Raw genomic sequence first — 14,949 nt, 5'->3', positions numbered from 1 at the left:
AGCGATTAACTCCAATCTTCTGGAATTTGGCCCATACTTCCAGATGGGTGAATAACAGGGGAAGATAACCAGAAGGGTCTGAATCTCAGTTTCACCAAGTTCCAAAGCATTTGTCATTAAGAATCTTGTTTTTACACCATTACTGAAAAGGAGAATTTGGAAAATATCAAAGGAAGGCAGACCCTGTTTCTTTTATCTGAGAGAGAAGAGTAAAAAAGGAAAGGGGAGATGCTCAGAAGTAGTAATGGGTGTAGATGTGACTTAGAATGGAAGTGAATGAAGGACCATAGAAAAAAATGGACAAAAATATAGATAGATGTAGATGATATCAATATAAAGATAGTCATAGATATAAAAGCAATGCATATCTCTGACCTTCGGGCTACCACTGCAATTTCCAGTGGAGGGGCTGGGGACACAGAACTTTGGCGTTAGTAATGATGTGGAATTATATCCCTATTATTTCATATTTTATAAATAAGTATTAAATTACTAGTGAAAAATTAAAAAAAATAATAATCCAAAGACCTGAACAGACAGTTTTCTAAATAAGGGATACACACAGCCCACAGACACATCAAGAAATGCTCCACTTCACTTACCACTAGAAAACTGTAAGGGCCAGGTGGTGGCACACTTCATTAAGTGCATGTGTTACCATGTATAAGGATTCAGGTTCAAGCCCTCAATCACCATCTGCAGAGGGAAAACTACACAAATGATGAAGCAGTGCTGCAGGTCTCTCTCTCTCTCTCTCTCTCTCTCTCTCTCCCCTTTCGTCTCCCTCTCAGTTTCTCTCTGTTCTATAAAATAAATTTTGCTTATATAAAAAAAGAAAACTACAAATTAAAACTACACTGAGATACCATCTCACACCTTAGAGAGTGTCTTTCAAGGCAGGAAATGTCAGGTGTTATAGAGGTTGTGGAGAAAAAAGAACCCTATTACACTGCTGGTGTGATGTAAACGTTACAGCCCATTTGTAAGACTGTATGGAGAGAAATTTGGTAGTGAGAGTGATGTGGAAATTTTATAATCTTGTGAAATATTATTAAATAACTAATGAAAAGCAAATAAAAAAACAGTAGTGGGGCAGGATATGTATCATCATGGATGAGGACCTGAGTTCAAGTCCCCAGTCCCCCAACTTGGTGGAGAAAATCATCACTAAAGGTAGAACAGCACTGAAAATGTTTCTCCTTCTCTCACCCTCCCCTCACCCCATCTAATTCTCTCTGTCTCTACCAATAAATTAAGGAAATATGAAGAAAGTGTGGGAAAAAGCTATTTTTCAAAAGCAGTGGAGTCACTGAGTGAGCACAAGGCCCAGATGGGAAAGTGTCAGGGGAAAGAGTGATATTTCTTGAGAGAACATAAAGAATTCACATGTGTAAGGGTCAGGTGGTAGGGTATCTAGCTGAATACATATATTTATCATGTTCAAGGACCCAGATTCAAAACCCTGGTTCCTAACTGCACAGGGATGAAGAAGCACTGCTGCCAGAGTCTCTCTTTCCCTCTCTATTACCCCTTCCATTTCAGCTTCTCTCTGTCTTTGCCCAATAAAAATAAAAAAATTAAAACAAAATGAAAAGGTTAATGATAAAGGAAACATTGAAATAGTTCAAGGGCACCCACAGAATGTAATTGGAGTATACACTGAGTAGAAAGAAGGGTCATGCCATTTTCACAGAAGGTGGACAGGACAAAAGAATAGTATGGATGCAAGTAAGTGTGTAGACTTGTGAAGGAGGGAGTTGGCACAAGACAGTTTTTATTGATATTGTAAAGAATCATGGTATAAAGTTATCCAGGAATTTAATGAAATATAGATTTCAAAATATAAGAAAAGTAACTTAGTTAGGAATAGAATTCCCAGGTATAACAGTGTTGCTTTCACTGGAGAATCAATCTGTATTTATTCTTTGACCATTAAATCACCTAGTTTTGTTATTTTTCTCCAGTAGCAATAAACAAGTTAGAAGTAGGCATAGTGGCAAATTATTTATATATTTTGCCACCAGGGCTCAGTACTTCCACTATGAACCCACTATTCCCAACAGCCACCTTAATTTTTTTCTTTCTATTTTTTTTTAACAAGTCAGAGAGAAATTGAGAAGGGAGGGGAGATAGAGAGTGGAGAGAAAGACACATGCAGACCAGCTTCACCACTCATAAAGTATTCACCCTTGGGGGTGGGGAGCGCGGTCTCCAACCCGGATGATTGTGCATGGTGATATGTGTGTTTAACCAGATGCTCCACCTAGTTAATTTTTATATTATTTTTAAAAGTTAAAAATGCACAAATGACAAACTGGCTACTGACATGTGTAAACACATAAATGCAAGTAACTCGGGAGGCTTTCAAAAATGACTCTATAACTCCTTGTATGGGATGTTTGCCCTAAAAAGCAGGTCTATTCTTGTCAAATATGTTCCAAGATACATGAATTTTATTTACATAATTAACTGAATTACTAAAATGAAAACTTAAATTGATAGTGATCCTACAGTTTCTATAATCACATAGATGTTTACATGAATAAAATTTGTTTCTCTTCATAAAAAATCACATATTTTGTAAATGCTTTCAGCCAATACACTTTGCTTTATAAATAGAAAAGTTGCTAAGACTTTGGATCACTGAGATAAACTGGTTTTACTCCTTAATGCTTTTGATGTTACAGAATGTTTACATTGATGAAAAAAATTATTTGACTTAGGCAAACAAAAAAGTTGATTTCAAAAATTTAACACCAGGTTAGCATGGTCAAAATTTAACAGTTGTTCACTCTTTGCACAACCATTCATCACTTGCCTTCCAAAATATTTTTTCCTGGGTTTGAACATCACCTGGCTGTTTTTCCTCCTTTTGATTCTGCTTGTCTTCTTGTTCTCTAAATTCTGTGATTTTTCTCCACTTCAATCACTAGATGAACTAATCTAATGTCATATATCATCTATTTTGTTACTCTATGCTGTATGTAATTAGCTAATTTTCTTTGTAAGTCTGTATTCACACATCAAACTGTTTTTCTAGACATCTTTATGTACATATCTAATAGGTATCTGTTACTTAGCTTGTCCAAAAACCAGTTCTTGACTCCTCCCTTCCATAACTCAAATGAAGCCTCATCATAGATTTCCCGCAAATTATTAAATGACAACTGTATTCTCCCAAGTTTTTTTGGGTTAAAGATGCTTGATCCATGACTCTACAATTTGATTATCTCCCTTTAACTCATTACTCAGCAGTCTGGTTATTATGCCCATCAAAATCAATCTTAATTTCATTCCATTCATACACATCCACTCATATCACCCAAACTCGAAGTGAGGCATATTTTTCAAAATTTATTTTTGATATTACAAAAATTCTTTAATAACTGAACACTCTTTAACACCTCTCTTTGTCTACATATATTTGTATACATATACATATTTTCTTTAAGGTAGATAACTAGTAAGATAAATATACTTAGTCATAAAGTATGAATGCTTTATTTTAATGGATATGGTGTTAAAACTCTTCAAAAGGTTTCTACTATTATGCATATTCTTCAGGAAAACATGAGAAGAGTGTACTGTTGAGATTGTTTCCTGTACCTTTTTGGATGAGTGAAAGCAGAAATGTAGATAGAACAATTTTCCAACTGGGAGAATCAGTAGGAGTGAGTTAAAAATCTTATTATTATTACCATGTGGAAATGTCTCCTTCATTCTTCAATAAGAAATAAAGTCTCTTGGGGGGCTTGGGGAGGTAGCATAATGGTTATGAAACACTTTCATGTCTGAAGCTCTGAGGTCCCACTTCAATCCTCAACACCACTATCAGCCAGAGCTGATGAGCTCTTATCCTCCATCTGAATCTCATGAAAACACATTAGTAAAAAAAGAAAAAAGAAAAAGGGGGGTAGGTAGTGGTGCACTTGGTTGAGCACACATGTTACAATGTGCAATGATCCAAGTTTGAGCCCCCAGTCCCCACATGCAAGGGGAAAGCTTTGCAAGTGGTGAAGCAGTGTTGCAGATGTCTCTCTGTTTCTCCTCCTCTCTACCACCCCCTTCTCTCTTGACTTCTGGCTGTCTCTATCCAATAAATAAGTAAAGAAAAAAAACTTAAAAAACATATTTATATATAGTCTTGTGTGTCCTGGTGCAGTTGATGTGGTATATTGATCTGTGAAGTATGAGGTCCCAAGTATGATTCGCAGCATTGCATATGCAGAGTGATAGTCCATTCCTTTCCTATCCTACTCTCTTTCATTTCTCCTCCCCCTCCTCTCCTTTCAGTTCCTCTCACTCTCTCATTTCTCTCTTTCATTACTTAATAAGTGGGAATTTTTTTTAGAAATAAGATTCTGGGTTTATACTTCCAGAGAGGTAAATAACAGGGAAGCTATCAAGGGAGGGGATTGAGTATGGAGTTCTGGGGGTGGAGAGTATGTGGAAGTGTACTCCTCTTAAACTATGGTCTTATCAATGTTTCCATTTTATAAAGAAAAAAAAAAAAAGAAAGAAGTCCTGGATTCAGAAAATAGGCATTGTAAGAGATCCCACATTCAACTCCCAGCCCCACTATAAGCCATAACTGAATAGTGCTCTTGTGAAAAAAAAAAATATATATATATATATGGAGAGAGAGAGAGAGGTAAGTAAGTGGCATAAAGAATGTCATTCTTTTGACTTGACCACAGGAATATACTTACTTTATTTGAATCACTGATAGAAATAATGTTATGGGGACTGAGGGGTAGCACATTGGGTTAAGTGCACATGGCGCTCAGCACAAGGACCGGATTAAGGATCCCAGTTTGAGCACCAGCTCCCCACCTTCAGGGGTGTCACTTCACAAGTGGTGAGGCATGTCTGCAGGTGTCTTTCTCTCCCCCTCCCTGTCTTCCCCTCCTCTCTCAATGTTTGTCTGTCCTATCCAACAACAATAATAACAACAATGACATTAAACAACAAGGACAACAAAAGGGAAAAAAATAACCTCCAGGAGCAGTGGAATCGTAGTGCAGGCACCGAACCCCAGTGATAACAATGGAGGCAAAAAATAAAATAAAATAAAATAAAATAAAATAAAAGAAAGAAAGAAAGAAAAAGAAAAGAAAAAGAAAAAAAGAAATAATCTTGCTAGTGTTCTTAATCCCTAAAGTATGTATTAATCCTGAATGTACCTCATATAGAAAATAATTATAAAGAGAATAATCTGAAAAAAATTGACTCAGAAGACAGAATACACCACTGTGGTGAACATATTTATGTTGAAAAGAGAAATTATTTAGGGTGATCATAGTATAACTTAGATGTGTTTATCAGAAAAATAAATCTTAAAATGAGAGACATCTGTAGCACTGCTTCACCACTCATGGAGCTTTCACCTTACAGGTGGAGAGTAGAGAATTGAACCTGTATCCTTGTGCATAGTAATGAAGTAATGTGTTCCCTCATCAGGTGCACTACCACCCAGTCCCATCTACTTATTGAATCTTGAGTAGGATAGGAATATATTGTATTGATGATGTGATGACCTGGTTTGATCCTCTGTCTGACATGATATAGTACTGGAAGTGTCCCTCCCTCTCTCTTTGCATCTTCCACCCACTTTCCTCTCAATTTCTGCCTGTATTTTAAAAATGATAATGATATTTAAAAAACATTCAATGAGTAGAAATGTCCTGAATAGGACCTAGAATGAGTAGAGGAGAGGAGAGGAAATGAGAGGTGGCAAGGGCCAGAGAAATAGAGGACAAGAACAATGGGGGGAAAAACAGCTTTGAGGACCTGATAATGTAACATTTATGCAGAAATACTTTCATGCCTAAGGTTCCCAGGTTCTGCCACAGACCAGAGTTGAATAGTGTTCTGGTTAAAATTAAATTAAAGGGCAATAAAGAAGGAAGGAAAGAAAGGAGGGAGGGTAGGAAGAAAGTAAAAAAGAAAGAAAGAAAGAGAAATAAGGGAAGGAAAAGGGAAGGAGGAAAAAATAAAGTGAGTTTTTCTAAATGTCATACATTAAAAATGCACACACACACATATATATGACATGCAATCTATGCTGTAAGTATGGATAGGTATGGATTATCATTGGGATTAAATATGAAGACTAAAAGGAACAGATTACAACTTTCCCAGGAAAAGGAACTAAATCATTCCTGTGTATTTAGCACCAGTCTAGGATATGGCTACAAGGACAAATATATAAGAAACAAAAAAAATCATGCAAACTATTGTAAATTTAAACAGACTAAAAATAAATGGCAAAGAGAAGCCATGTAGCCCAGTATGCAACTGTCTTTATGTATGTGAATTCTAAATCAGCCTTTAATGGTCTCATGAAGCATAATGTCCCAAGTAATCAGGGCATAATACTTGAATCAAACTTAGTGCAAGTATCTGTGAATTAGTTATGTGACCTGGAAGATAAGAAGTCCTCCTGGGGCAGAGCCAAGATAGTGACTTGGAAGCAGCAGCTGGCATGAGCTCCAACAAGCAGCAGCTTATGACCTGGGACTCTCTGGATAGGGTAGGATACTGGGCCATTAGCAGGAAGGTGAATAAGGGGATAAGGCTGACACCAAGGAGGAGTCCTAAAACTCACTCTTGGATTAGAAAATCTTTTGATTACAGGAAAATCTTTTGATTACTTCTGAATCTCACCCCTCCCCCCAACCCATAACCAGCCCACATGGGTTGGAAAGCCACTCCTAGCAGGCTTCCTGCTGAGCTATTTTCTTTAGTAAGATTCCTGGATCACCAGGAGTGTCATTCCAAGCCTTTTCCTTTTTGTTTCACTTCTCTCTATTTTTTAAGTGGCTGGAGATCTATTTGAGTGACAAAATACCTGACCAATCAGCGCCTCATCCCTGCCTGGGAAAGACTACCTGGAGGGTTTTTTTTTTTTTTTTTGGATACTTCTTACCATTGGCTGTCTTTGCTCAGGCTGCCTGAGCCAATCCGGAGTGGTCCAAGGTTGCAGATGGACTGTTAGGGTTTTTTACCCTATTTTATTTTATTATTCCTATTATTCAACATGCGTGTCCCTTCCCCCCCTTCAGGTTGACCAAAATTAACTGTTGTTGCTTTTTTTTTTTTCATTGCTAGCTGACTGGGTGTCCTGTCCATTGTGAGAGGAACTTGTTTCTCTCTACCTGTTCCCTCCACTCTCCTTTCTCCCTACTCCTAGCTAACTATATATAAAAAAAAAACCCTCTTTCTTTTCACTGCTCTTTTTTTTTTCCTTGTTTTGTCTTCTTTTCTTCCTTCCTCCTTCTTTTGCTTCCTGAATTCACTGATATTCCTTTGTGAATTATTTTGGGGAAGAAATCTGACTCATTGTATGTCTCTCTTCTCCACTTTCCTTTCTCCTCTTGCTATCCATAGAATTTACAATGGACACTAGGTTTGCATAATTGTATATTTTTGCTTTCCCTTTTTTCCTTTCTCTTTCTTTTGGATTTGGTTACTATTTTTTCTTGGACTGGAGGTGTTGTTTAGCTAACTTGTATTGGTTGAACTGCATCAGTCCTTGCTTCAGTTACTATTGTTGTAATTTCTGAGGTTGATGACTGCATTTGTAATAAAGGTCTTCAGGATAGTGTGACTTGTATCCAAGATGCAACAACTTAAGAATGACAGAACAGAAAAATAAAAAACACATCAACAAAAAAATGGTTAAATCAAAAGAAAATCAAACTACTACCACAATGACTCAAGACAGGAGCCGAGAAGGAACTCCAAATCAGTCATAAGTAACCATAGATAAAAAAAGGAAGCAGTAATAAAAATAATAATCACAGAAATGAAGAGAACTACAGAGGAAAGGGCTATCAGAATTAGGGAAACAACAGATAAGACCCTCAAGGAAAACACAAGCTACCTCGAGGTAATTAGAGAACTGAAAGTTGAAGTAGCTGAGCTAAAAGGCCAATTAGCAGAACAAGCTAACACTACAACTGAACTGAAGAAAGAAGCTGAGGGAAGGGAAAGCAGACTAACAGAAGAAGAAAACAGAATTATCCAGACAGAAGATGAGCTGAAGAAAACTAAGAAAGAGGTAAAAGGGCTCAAAAAGAGATTGGGAGACACTGAAAACAACAACAGAAACATATTGGATGATCTCAAAAGAAGTAACATTCATATAATTGGCCTGCCAGAGGTAGAAAGAGAGGAAGGGGAAATAAATATCCTAGAGGAAATAATAGAAGAAAACTTCCCAGACCTAAACAACAGAAAGGACATTAAGATTCAAGAGGCCAAGAGAGTCCCAAATAGAATCAACCTAGACCTGAAGACACCAAGACACATCATAGTTACAATGAAAAGAAGCAAGGATAAAGAAAGGATCCTAAAGGTTGCAAGAGAAAAACAAAAAGTCACGTACAGGGGAAAACACATAAGACTATCAGCAGACTTCTCCATTCAAACTCTAAAAGCTAGAAGAGAATGGCAAGATATCTATCAAGCCCTGAATGAAAAAGAGATTCAACCAAGGATAATATATCCTGCTAGACTTTCATTCAAACTAGATGGAGGGATCAAAAGCTTCTCAGACAGTCAACAGTTAAAGGAAGCAACCATCACCAAGCCTACCCTAAAAGAGGTTCTAAAAGACCTCTCATAAACAAAAACATCACCATAATACTTGCCATATATCAGAGAAAATAAAAAAATTGTTGAATAATGGCACTACAATTCATTAAATCCATAATATCAGTAAATGTCAATGGCTTAAATTCACCCATTAAAAGGCAGAGAGTGGGAGGATGGTTTACAACCTAACCATATGCTGCTTGCAGGAATCCAATCTGACCAACAAGACAAACACAGACTTAAAGTAAAAGGATGGAAAACTATCCTACAGGCTAGTGGACCACAAAAAAAAAAAGCAGGAACAGCCATTCTCATCTCAGACACAATAGATTTTAAATTAAATAAAGTAATAAAAGATAGGCAAGGACATTACATCATTATTAGAGGATCAATCAGCCAATAAGACTTAACAATTATTAACATCTATGCACCCAATGAGGGACCATCTAAATACATGAAACACCTACTGAAAGAACTACAAAAATACATCAATAGTAATACAATAATACTGGGAGATTTTAACACCCAACTCTCACACTTAGACAGATCAACAAAGCAGAGAATCAACAAATAAACAATAGAATTAAATGAAGAGATGGACAGACTAGACCTCCTGGACATTTTCAGAGTTCTTCACCCAAAAAACTGGAATACACATTCTTTTAAAATCCACACAACACAAAGACAGCATCAACAAATTCAAGAGCATTGATATCATCCCAAGTTTCTTCTAAGATGACAATGGAGTAAAGCTAACATTTAACAACAAACAGAAAATTACTAAAAGTCACAGAATTTGGAAACTCAACAACATACTGCTTAAGAACCGCTGGGTCAGAGAGACACTCAAGCAAGAAATTCAAATGTGCCTTGAAACAAATGAAAATGAAGACCACAAGTTATCAAAATATTTGAGACACAGCTAAAGCACTACTAAAGAGATCCAAAAGGGTAACAAACACATGAAAAATCACTCCCGGTCACTGATTGTCAGAGAAATGCAAATAAAGATGACACTGAGATCCACCTCACTCCTGTGAGAATGGCATACATCAAAAAGGACAGCAGCAACAAATGATGGAGAGGCTGTGGGGACAGAGGAACCTTTCTGCACTGCTGGTGGGAATGTAAATTGGTCCAGCCTCTCTGGAGAGCAGTCTGGAGAACTCTCACAAGGCTAGACATGGACCTTCCATATGACCCAGTAATTCCTCTCCTAGGGATATACCCCACGGACTCCATAATACCCAACCAAAACTACCAAATACCAAAAAGAAATGTGCACACCTATGTTCATAGCAGCACAATTTGTAATAGCTAAAACCTAGAAGCAATCCAAGTGCCTAACAACAGATGAGTGGCTGAGAAAGTTATGGTATATATACACAAGGGAATACTATGCAGCTATTAAGAACAATGAACCCCCCTTCTCTGACCCATCTTGGATGGAGCTAGAAGGAATTAAGGTAAGTGAGCTAAATCAGAAAGATAAAGATGAGTATGGGATGATCCCACTCATCAACAGAAATTGAGAAAGAATAACAGAAAGGGAAACTAAACTAAACTAAACTAAACTAAAATTGACTAAATTTGGAGTAGGACACCAAAGTAAAAACCCTGGATTGATGGGTGAGGTTGGATGTCTGGCTTCATGGGGTCAGAGTGGGGGGAAATGAGGGGGCATGGGATGGGATACAATCTTTTGGTGGTTGTAATGGTGTTTATATACTCTCCTATTAATTTGTAGTCATATAAATCATTATTTAATTAATATGAGAGGGAAAAATTGATTGTTGTTAAAATTTCGGAAGGCTCTTGCCGGGCGGGCTAGCTTCACGGCGGGTAACAGAGACGTGGAGACAGCGACTGGGCAGGGCAGCTGTATTTCTTTATTCAGGAACAAGGATTCATAAACTAAGACAAACTAATCACCAAGGCGCAAGCACTCTCTCTTACTCTGCAACTCAGGAACTCTGGAACTCAGGAACCCTCTCGCAAGCACTCTCTCCAACTCTCGAACTCTCCAACTGTCTAACTCTCTCACTCTCTCTCTCTCTGGAACTCTGAAACTCTTCAACTGTGGAACTCTCTCTTACTCTGTAACTCTCAAAATCTGGAACTCAGGAACCCTGGAACTCTGGCGGGGTTCCTAGGGGCGGGGCCAAGCGGGCACGTGAAAACTAACTGGACTGATCTAATTCTCTTGGTGGGGGAGGGCTAGAACAAACCAATGTAAAGCATACAACAATTGATTGTATGTCTCAAACTTTTTAAAGCACAGACTGAGTCTTTTTAATAGGCTGAGTCTTTGATATGTTGACTTTCTTAAAAACTTAGACCAGGGAGAACAGCAGCAACTGCTTGCACAGCTATATACAAATGATGTCAAGGGACATAAATTATGGTGATGTTGTGTATGATACAGCAAATCCTAACAAAGGGATTTTCCAAAGATAAAATTGAAAAATAATTGCCAAATAATTATGATTATAGCAATGAATATATATTGTCTTCTTAAAACCTAAGACAGCAGGAAACTTACACTTCCTCTATAGAGCCTATATTACCCCCAGTCCTGGAACCTCTAGGGTTGGGCTCACTTTCCAGCATGCTTCTCTCAATCCATACCAAATGATATTGCATCCGCCCATCCCAACCTAATCAACACAAGGAGTACCACCTCAGCATACTTCACTGTAGACTGTGTCCAGAGACATCAGGCATGGAATGCCAACCCTTCAACCTCATTACTCATGTGAGACTTTTCCTTTCATAGTATTCTTTAATGCCATTCCAGGAGGTTCACTTCCTAACAACGTCCTAAAACCTAGATGTAGACCAGATCCTGTAAGATATAGCTTATGTTCACAGGTATCCATAAATTAGGGCAAAATATACACCTGAAAGCAAAAATACACAATAGTCTGTAGTGAATCAGTATAATGTTCATAATGAAATAGTGACTAATTAGACTTAGATACCCTCCTCACCTACTTCCTATTATGGTTTTCTCACTCACTCCAAAGCTAGCCTTATCAAAGCAAGGACTGCAAAAGCTGAACATGTTCAGTGGCGGGGGGGGGGGGGGGGTGTGCAACTACAGAAGCCATACCTTCAACTTTCGGCATCCCACAATGACCTTGGGTCCATACTCACAGAGGGTTAAAGAGTGGGAAAGCTATCAGGGGAGGGGAAGGGATGCAGAGTTCTGGTCGTGGGAGTTGTGTGGAGTTGTACCCCTCTTATCCTATGGTTTAGTCAATGTTTGCTTTTTATAAACAAAAAATTTAAAAAACACTCAAGTCCTCCCTACTTCCTTTATCTTTCCTTAAATAATACAAAGCCCATGTTATGATTCATTGCATCAACCACACTTTAGTTGCCCATAGAGACTTATTTTCTTTTCTGGCACAAACAGGCACCACTGGAGCTCGAAGACAATCCTGGAAGACACATAACTTATTTGTATTGACTTGGAAAGTTGGCTGGTTAAAGTGGTTTTCACAGTGACTGAGCTTTCTGGACAAATGAGCACCACTCAAGGACATCATAACACAGGCCTTTGGCAACAACAGTGGATCTCATTTAATTGTGTCTCCACAGTAGCTGCACTCAATCAGTGTATCACCCTGTTTTTTAAAATTTTATAATCCTACTTTCCACACAGCTTTTTTCTTTTTGGAGAAGCCTAATTCTCTCCCTACATTACAAACCATGCTTTATTCATTTTTTTGTCCAATAGAATATTAATTTGTACTCAGAGATAAAACAACAGTCCCCAACTAGGTATTTAAATATGCTGGGCTACTGTCCTACTCTGTTACTTAAGTTGCCCATCATGACAGTGTAAATATATTCACTATTCCGTAACACAATTTTTTTCACCTATCAGATGAAAATATTGGGATCTACAATTTGCTTCCAACTCACTATTCTAAAGCTTATAATGTAAAAAAAAAAAAGTGTTTCTACATTAACTGTTGTTACACCTTATGTTAGCGGCCTGACAGCAATTGGTCCACATCCACATTTCCTTCCTTTCCTAAATTATCTAGGAACATTTAGTTAAATAGAGTAACATACCATTAAAATAAGTATGGATCATGAAATATGTTTCTTCTTTTTAAAGGTAAAATTCTAAAGAAGAAAAAGAGAAAAATGCATCCAATATCTTCTTCATGTTATAGATATGGGGACTGTGAGAAAAGAGGAAGAATGTGCCTGACATTATCTCAGTAGTCAGTTCCAGAACTCTGAGGAAGACCATAAAATACCATACTCCGTCTGTATTTAGCCTTCCCACTATGTATGGCACATGGATAGTAGAATTTCTAAAGGGCTTTGGAAGAAAACAGTTGGCATGACCTAAGTTGGGAGTGAGAGTGCCTCGTAGATAGTTATCACAGACAGATGAGATATTGTGCCCATGTGTCAATAACTGTACTGTAAACCATTAATGCCCTTCCAATAAAATTGTAAGGGGGAAAGAAGAAAAAAAACCTCATTTAGAATTATTCTTTTGTTTGTTTTATTACATTGACTTCCTCTTCTAAGAAAATACTAAACTCTTACTTTTTCCCTCATATTTTTCCTCAGTAGTTCAGTGATGCACCATTGGTTAGAGATGTGTTTGGTTTAGTAGTGCCTGATTGCTAATGATTTGGCTACTAGGAGAGAGTTTGTAACAATGTCTTTGAAGAGAGTCTAGTTCTTTCTTCTCTGGAATCAGGAAGGAACTTTACTTCTTGGAATGAGAATTAACTGGGGTGTGGAGTGCAAGTTGCAGCCTGATCAGCTGTGGGCTAATTTGGAATCTCATGTCTGGGTGGAAGGCAGCAATACATCCTTGGCAATGTTCAAAATAGAGTTCATCACATTGCTCTCCACTCCCTACTCCAATGTCTTTGACAACAAAAACATTGGCATGGTACAAAGAACCTGGAGGGTGATAACCAAGAGGATGTTGTGCCTCTTTTTGGGGAGAGTATATGAATAAGTGATGGTAGGTTACTGATGTATTTTTTCTAAGAGAATTTGAAAGCCAGTTTGGTCATGTGATCTTATAAGTTATAAGAAAAAAATGTTCTTACCAATTTTTAAAAAGTAGTTTTAATAGCTTACCATTTATTTAGGTCTCATGGGGTTTCAGGTAACTAAACATTTTATACTTATTCTTTCATTTAATCTGCACATCTCACCAATGGGTTCATTTCTAGTGGTAGATTTTTTTGTTTGTTTGTTTTAATTAGTGATTTAATAATGGTTAACAATATTGTAGGATAAGAGGGGTACAATTCCATTTAATTCCCATCTCCAGAGTTCCGTATCCCATTGCTTCCACTGGAAGCTTTCCTACTGTATGGACCATAATTCCTCATGGAGTGCAGTATGTGGAAGGTCTGACTTCAATAATTATTTCTCTGTTGAAAATGGATGTTGGCAGGTCGACCCATATTCCCTAGCCTATTTCTATCTTTCCCTAGTGGGATAGGGCTCTAGGGAGATGAGGTTCCAGGATAGATTGGTGAGGTCATCTGCCCAGGGAGGTCAGGATGGCATCATGGTAGTATCAGCAACTTGGTGGCTGAAAAGTAGTAAGATAAAAATCAGTGCAATTTGTTTAATAGTCAGGAACCTAAAGGTCAGAATAGAGCAGATGGAACTAATGGTCTTTGTGTGGGAAGAAGCTAGGGAGTCAATTTTAGATCTATTCCAAGGGGCCCATGGTTTTAGTCATTTTTGTCTGAGCCTAATAGCTGGTGAAATGGGTGAAAGGCTTCAATACATCCTCAGCAATGTTCAAGATAGAGTTCATCACATTGCTCTCCACTCCCTACTCTAATGGCTTTGGCAACAAAAACACTGGCATGGTAGAAAGAACCTGGAGGGCGATAACCAAGAGGTTGCTGTGCCTCCTCTTGGGAAGGATGTGTGAATAACTAATGGTATTTCATACAGGTGGGATAAGGCTATTATCTGGAAAGATGGTGTCACAGTTGAAAATAGGACAACAAAGCTGGTTTAGGGCACAGAGTAGCTCCCAAATATGAGAAAGTATATAAATAACCCTGAACTCTTAATCCCCATTGATCTCACCTATATACATTCATATTTAGCATAGGAGTCTAAGAAACCTGAGTCCCTGTCAGTCTGAGTTCATAGTTCATGGTCACAGCTAGGAACATTTTAGGTTGCATTCATTTCAGGATCATTCTTTTTCAAGCGGCAGAGTAGCTTGTCCAAGTCCCCCTTCAGAGTAGTCCTTATCATTGCTGATATATATGATTTTAGCTTATGTTCAGAATGCCTGCTTTTTTCTTTGTTGGAGAGATTAGTGGTTTATAATAAACA

The sequence above is a fragment of the Erinaceus europaeus genome, chromosome 11, assembly GCF_950295315.1.
Source record: "Erinaceus europaeus chromosome 11, mEriEur2.1, whole genome shotgun sequence".
NCBI classification, from domain to species: Eukaryota; Metazoa; Chordata; class Mammalia; order Eulipotyphla; family Erinaceidae; genus Erinaceus; species Erinaceus europaeus.
Note: the sequence above shows the minus strand (reverse complement) of the source record.